The following is a 6,000-nucleotide window of genomic DNA, read 5'->3' on the forward strand; positions in this document are numbered from 1 at the left end:
CGAGAATTAGATTCCGTCACTAGACCCTTTATCTGGGGAAATTCCCGCTCCAAACTGAGTTTGGAAATCTTACGGCACCCAGAACCCTGGGATGGCATGGTTCTTTCAGACTATTACTATTTTTTACTATTTTACTATTTAGCGGGATAAGTACGACATCTCTACTTTTGGATTATTCAGACTTCTCTACACTCCTCCGAATACTTTCTGGGATATTATTTAGACTTGTACACTATGTGGACACTCTCGGACCAACCCACCTTGATTTCAAAGCCACTCCTTCCCCTACATAAGACTGCACAATTGTTTTGGACAGAAACCAAGATACTTGCCCACTTTAATGCCATCATTGACGATATGCCTCTATGGAATAACCCATGTTTATCACACCTTCTCAATATTCAAATGGTTGAGATTTGGTAGACTGTTGGGGTACACTATCCAGGAGATATACTTAGTTAAAATGCACTTCACGGACCTGATGAACAAGTTTGAAATCTCTAGAACACCATTCTTTTCTTATTTACAGCTTAGATCTGCGGTCAGAGTCCAGTTCCCCATTCCAGATAGTCCATTTTCACACTACCTGCTAATAGGTGTTCAAGACTCAAGGCCCTAAAGGCTTCAAAACAAACTTTCTTTCGTCCCCCCTGGCGGTAACTGGTAAATGGATAACACAAATTCCAACACTCATGGATTCCTCGATAGATGATTTATTAAAATCACACCTTAAAGTATCAGTCAATAACTCATTCAGTTATATATCCACCATATATATCTCACCCAGGTCAGATATTTCACAATGGGCAGGATCTCCTCCACTGCTTGCCCAAGTTGCCAAGTACTGGATGCAGACTTCTGGCACATGATATGGTCTTGCAATCCCATTGTGACATTTTGGATGTCAGTCACCAGGACCCTTACAACTTTACTGTCCATCTCAGTCCCCCATGTTCCCGAGGTATAGGTCTACTGGACGTTGAAATCTGTGATTACTATATGATGAGTTTTCTCTGTGAATCCTTGTTCATGGCCCGCAAATGCATAACATTATTATGCTATAGCCCCAATGTCCCTATGCTAAGTATGTGGAGATTTGAGCTTTATCAGATCTTGTCATTTATTGCCATGGTATTTAAACACGGTAAATTTGACAGGATTCGGGGAATCTGGTGCAATTCGCTGCAGACTCACTCCCGAGATTCCGTCAGATACCCTGGGAATCAGCACTTCAACTGCTCAGCGCTCAGTTCACTGATATCTCGATCATGATCTTTTCATTGTTACATATATTTAGCTCCTTTTTTGCTTTGCCACTGCCTGTGCCCTGTCAATAAAAGCAGACTTGGAGGAGCTGGCCACAGAAATGAGCGGAGCTTGGATACAACAAAAGCAATGCTGACGCCCTCATTGCACCAAAGGCCTAATTTGCATATTAAGAAAAATTATCAGAACTCGGAAACGGACCCTCGGATCAACAAAACAAAAACTGAGTTTTAATCAGGTGAACTACAGTTATGTATTTATGGGAAGGATGGGAAGGTCGCTGGTGACATTTCTAAAATGGCTCTGGAAGAAATTAAAACTTACACACTTTACCCTTTGTAGTTATTAGCTAATAGGTTTGCGACCTATGGTACAAATGCAAAAGAAAATGGAATGTAAAGTGTCTCTGCACCTTTGTTATCCTGCAGATAGTTATATACAAATAACACTCAATCAATCTTGTGAATGAGTAGGACCTGTGCATGAGACACCTTAGGCAACGAGAGCAAAGATACAAAGCCAAAGTAAAAGACTTTCCAGCTAAAACATCCAACAATGACCAAAATAAAATCCAACAAAGCAAATCAACTATTGAACATGTAGCTGCTTTTGGTTGCCCCTCATGTTCATTTGTGTCACAGGAAGAACTGAGCTATAATGAGTGTTTATATCGTCATAGATCAGAGATAAGGAGCCATCAGCTGAGCTGCCTGGCGGAACACAGTGAAAACAGACAGCAGACTACTAGAGAAACTCAAGTCTGCACAGAGAAAAGGGTTCAACATTTTTAATAAAGACCAATTGAAAAAATTAAATTTTAGTTAAAAATGAGTACAATGCAATAATAAAAAAAATTGCCCCCAAAATTGTACATAGCCTTTAAGTACATAGTCAGTCAGAGTCTTCATGGTGGCCTAGTTATGGCTCAGAGCTTGAGACCTTACCCTAGGTTTCTAACTGCATCCCCAATTCCATTTTTGTGTTCTGTAATGGAAAAAGAAAAGCATAAATTACAACATGCCGAACACCGACACACCCCACTGACTACAATGGGTTGCTGTTATGGCGTCAGTCATTTTATCGGAAAAAAACAACAGAGGCTTGTGGTGAAACCACTGACACAGATGTGAACCTAGCCTAATGGACCTTCTCCTGCTCTGGAGGAGCTAATATCCCTCACATAAACAGCAAACATACGGCTGCAGAGCTGTCATTACTGGCCCTCCAGGGTCATATAAATATGAATAATTCATTATACTAGAAATGTATACAGAAGACATATTTTGCATTCCATTACAGAAAGACGAAGCTTCTCCTTCAATTATTAAACACACTTACATAATAGCGGCCATTACGTAATCTTGTTTTAAGATGCCTCTTACTCTTTTGGGTGCAGTTTCACTTTAATGAAGAAAGCGAAATCAGAGCCACAGTTGCCATAGTAACTGGCCTGCATCTTCTTTCCAGAAATGAAGACGTGGATGTCGCTATAAGATTCCCCTCTTTGTCTTGATTAGCTACAAGAATAGAAATTATTTCTAGAGAATGTTTGCTGAGGATATTTTTGACAGAGAAGGTGAGAGCACGGCGATGTATTAACTCTTCATAGACCTGATGGCATTGTGCAAGACATTATGGAGCAACCACACGGTCAACAGCAGAAGAAAATCTAATTGTGACTGCAGCCATCCAGTATATATTCTTCTAATATATAAAGCTGAGTGTGTGTGTATGTCCGCTAAAGGAATCCGAACCGTCGCATTTACAATCACGAAATTTGGCACACAGGTACATCAGGTGTCCGGGAAGGTTTTAGAACAGGTCTCAGCTCTCTAGGACGTTCCCGAGATATTCCCAAAAAATGCATTAGCCAATGGAAGCTTGGTCACATGACCCTTATCAGCCAATAGAAGCTCGCAGGTCCTCCAGCCTCCACATACATTACTCCAGGTTTCCATAAAAACCCAGCCATTTATTTTCACTGCTGTAGGTCAGCTTTAAAGGAAATCTGTCACCAAAATAATGGCTATTGAAGTAAAGCCTTAGCCTAATAGCACCTTATTTCAAGACGTGCCCTGGTGCCAGCAATAGATCCTCTGAAAATCCAGTTTATCTGGTATGCAAATGAGCCAGTAAGAAGGCGCCCAGACACGTCCCCTGCCACAATGTGTCCACCCTCAAAAGACAAACTTAAAACCCCGTCCCCAGGTCCCGCTAAGCCACGCCCATGATCTGGTTAGGCCACGCCCCCTCACACTCCTTAGCTGACAGGGATTGAAAAAATTAAATGATAAAAATCAACTCTTAGGCCCTGCTAGGCCACGCCCCGATTCAGTTAGGCCACGCCCCCACCTATTAGCCAACAGGTTTTTAAAAAATGAAGTTAAAAATCAACTTCTATCAGCTGCAGAGGTGGGAGGGAGGGTGACTTTCTCCCTGCAGCTCACACTCAGACAGCATAGTGCTGCTGTCTTAGACTGAACTGTTCAAAAGGACACGCCCTCGATCCAGTTAGGCCATGCCCCCTCCCACTCCTCAGCCGACAGGTTTTGAAAAAATGAAGTTAAAAATCAACTTCTAGGTCCCGCTAAGCCACGCCCTGATCAGGTTAGGCCACGCCCCTCCCACTCCTCAGCCGACAGGGATTGAGAAAATGAGGTTAAAAATCAACTTCTGTCAGCTGCAGAGGTGGGAGGGAGGGTGACTTTCTCCCTGCAGCTCACACTCAGACAGCACAGTGCTGCTTTATGAGAGTGACCTGTTCAAAAGGACATCCTTGTGTCCATTCAGGCCCTATGCCAGATGGAGGACAGGGAGTCTGAAAGTCGGACTGTCCGGCTGCTGTGGAGGTCACAGTTAAGGGGATGGTCCGCTATGGAGGTCAGTGTTAAGGGGCAGATTGCTGTAAAGGCCACTGTTAAGGGGGCGGGCCCCTGTGGAGGTCACTGTCAAGGGGGTGGTATGCTGTGAAAGTCACTGTTAAAGGGGAAGGCTGCTGTAAAGGTCAAAGTTAAGGGGGTGGGCTGCTGTGGAGGTCCAATTTTAAGGGACGCTGCACTGTGGGGGGGGGGGGTCAGTGTAAAGGGGTGGGGGGCTGTGAAAGTAACTGTTTTGGGGGCAGGGTTCTGTAGGTGTTACTGTTATAGTGGATAGTGTTGATATCTTTTAACGACACACACAAACATTAAATGAAATAAATTAAATATACCCAAGCGAAGTCGGGTCCTTTACCTAATATATATATATATATACAGGGAGTGCAGAATTATTAGGCTAGTTGTATTTTTGAGGATTAATTTTATTATTAAACAACAACCATGTTCTTAATGAACCCAAAAAACTTATTAATATCAAAGCTGAATATTATTGGAAGTAGTTTTTAGTTTGTTTTTAGTTTTAGCTATTTTAGGGGGATATCTGTGTGTGCTGGTGACTATTACTGTGCATAATTATTAGGCAACTTAACAAAAAACAAATATATACCCATTTCAATTATTTATTTTTACCAGTGAAACCAATATAACATCTCAACATTCACAAATATACATTTCTGACATTCAAAAACAAAACAAAAACAAATCAGTGACCAATATAGCCACCTTTCTTTGCAAGGACACTCAAAAGCCTGCCATCCATGGATTCTGTCAGTGTTTTGATCTGTTCACCATCAACATTGCGTGCAGCAGCAACCACAGCCTCCCAGACACTGTTCAGAGAGGTGTACTGTTTTCCCTCCTTGTAAATCTCACATTTGATGATGGACCACAGGTTCTCAATGGGGTTCAGATCAGGTGAACAAGGAGGCCATGTCATTAGATTTTCTTCTTTTATACCCTTTCTTGCCAGCCACGCTGTGGAGTACTTGGACGCGTGTGATGGAGCATTGTCCTGCATGAAAATCATGTTTTTCTTGAAGGATGCAGACTTCTTCCTGTACCACTGCTTGAAGAAGGTGTCTTCCAGAAACTGGCAGTAGGACTGGGAGTTGAGCTCCATCCTCAACCCGAATAGGCCCCACAAGCTCATGATGATACCAGCCCAAACCAGTACTCCACCTCCACCTTGCTGGCGTCTGAGTCGGACTGGAGCTCTCTGCCCTTTACCAATCCAGCCACGGGCCCATCCATCTGGCCCATCAAGACTCACTCTCATTTCATCAGTCCATAAAACCTTAGAAAAATCAGTCTTGAGATATTTCTTGGCCCAGTCTTGACGTTTCAGCTTGTGTGTCTTGTTCAGTGGTGGTCGTCTTTCAGCCTTTCTTACCTTGGCCATGTCTCTGAGTATTGCACACCTTGTGCTTTTGGGCACTCCAGTGATGTTGCAGCTCTGAAATATGGCCAAACTGGTGGCAAGTGGCATCTTGGCAGCTGCATGCTTGACTTTTCTCAGTTTATGGGCAGTTATTTTGCGCCTTGGTTTTTCCACACGCTTCTTGCGACCCTGTTGACTATTTTGAATGAAACGCTTGATTGTTCGATGATCACGCTTCAGAAGCTTTGCAATTTTAAGAGTGCTGCATCCCTCTGCAAGATATCTCACTATTTTTTACTTTTCTGAGCCTGTCAAGTCCTTCTTTTGACCCATTTTGCCAAAGGAAAGGAAGTTGCCTAATAATTATGATGTCATTAGACCACACCCCTTCTCATTACAGAGATGCACATCACCTAATATGCTTAATTGGTAGTAGGCTTTCGAGCCTATACAGCTTGGAGTAAGACAACATGCATAAAG

General features: G+C 42.8%; 1 protein-coding gene across 2 annotated transcripts in view; it reads left to right on the forward strand.

The window, feature by feature from the left end:
- Window positions 1–6,000, forward strand: part of HUNK (hormonally up-regulated Neu-associated kinase) — a 218,842-nt gene that overhangs the window by 189,341 nt on the left and 23,501 nt on the right. The window lies entirely within an intron of this gene.

Source organism: Bufo bufo, chromosome 3 (assembly GCF_905171765.1).
Source record: "Bufo bufo chromosome 3, aBufBuf1.1, whole genome shotgun sequence".
In the NCBI taxonomy this organism is placed as follows: domain Eukaryota; kingdom Metazoa; phylum Chordata; class Amphibia; order Anura; family Bufonidae; genus Bufo; species Bufo bufo.